The sequence below is a fragment of the Penaeus monodon genome, chromosome 9 (assembly GCF_015228065.2).
Source record: "Penaeus monodon isolate SGIC_2016 chromosome 9, NSTDA_Pmon_1, whole genome shotgun sequence".
In the NCBI taxonomy this organism is placed as follows: Eukaryota; Metazoa; Arthropoda; class Malacostraca; order Decapoda; family Penaeidae; genus Penaeus; species Penaeus monodon.
Window position 1 is genome coordinate 48,913,685 of NC_051394.1, and position 1,121 is coordinate 48,914,805.

Below are 1,121 nucleotides of genomic sequence, written 5' to 3' on the forward strand. Positions count from 1 at the left end.
AAAATTATATATAAATATATATAATTATAATATATAACATAATTTGTGTGTGTTGTGTGTGTGTGTGTGTGTGTGTGTGGTGGTGTGTGTGTGTGTGTGTTTTATTGCACGTTTGGCATGTTGTGTGTGTGTGGTGTGTGTGGTGTGTGTGTGTGTTGTGGTGTGTGTGTTGTGGGTGTGTGGGGGTTTTGATGAGGAGTGAGGAGTGAGGAGTGAGTGGTGTGTGTGTGTGTGTGTGTGTTGGGGGTTTTCGTGTGTTGTGGGGGGGGGGCTGAAATAATACACAAAAAACACAACTACAACACACACACACGCAACACACACACACACACACCACACACAACACACACACACACACACACCCCAAAACATTATATAATATATGTATATAAAATTATTAAATATATAATATATATATATACAGATAAAATGCTTTTTATATATATATAGATAAAAAAGGGATGTGTATTTATCATTTATTATTTTACCCCCGCCTCGCGCGCCCCCACACGCACACACAGACACACACACACAAACACACAAAAAACAAACAAACAAAACAACACACACCAACACACACACACACACACACACACACCCCCAAAACCCCACACACACACAACCACATACCACACACACCACACACACACCCCAAAAAAAATATATATTATATAATATATATATATTAAATATATATATATATAATACATTTATGTTAATCGTGGTAAAATGGTTATATAGATAAATAGTGTGTGGGTGTGTGTGTGTGTTTTTTGGGGGTGTGTTGGTTTTGTGTTTGTGTGTTGTGGGGTTTTGTGTGTGTGTGTGCATGCGGTTTTTTTGTGTGATATAATGCAGAGTATATATGTATATGTGATGTATGAAACTATGTTATAAATCATATATGCACATATGTTTTTTGAACATTTGCACACCACCCCCCCACGACAGATTTCCCTTCAGTATACAACATTTAAACACGTACACAAAAATGTAAAATCGTTTTTTTTTTTAATATGGCCAAACAAAAGATCGTGATTTCGTCTTGCGTTTTGAAAAAATACAGTAATTATGCAGCAATCTCAAAATCTTTCTTGGGGCCCGAAGACTAAAAAAAAGAC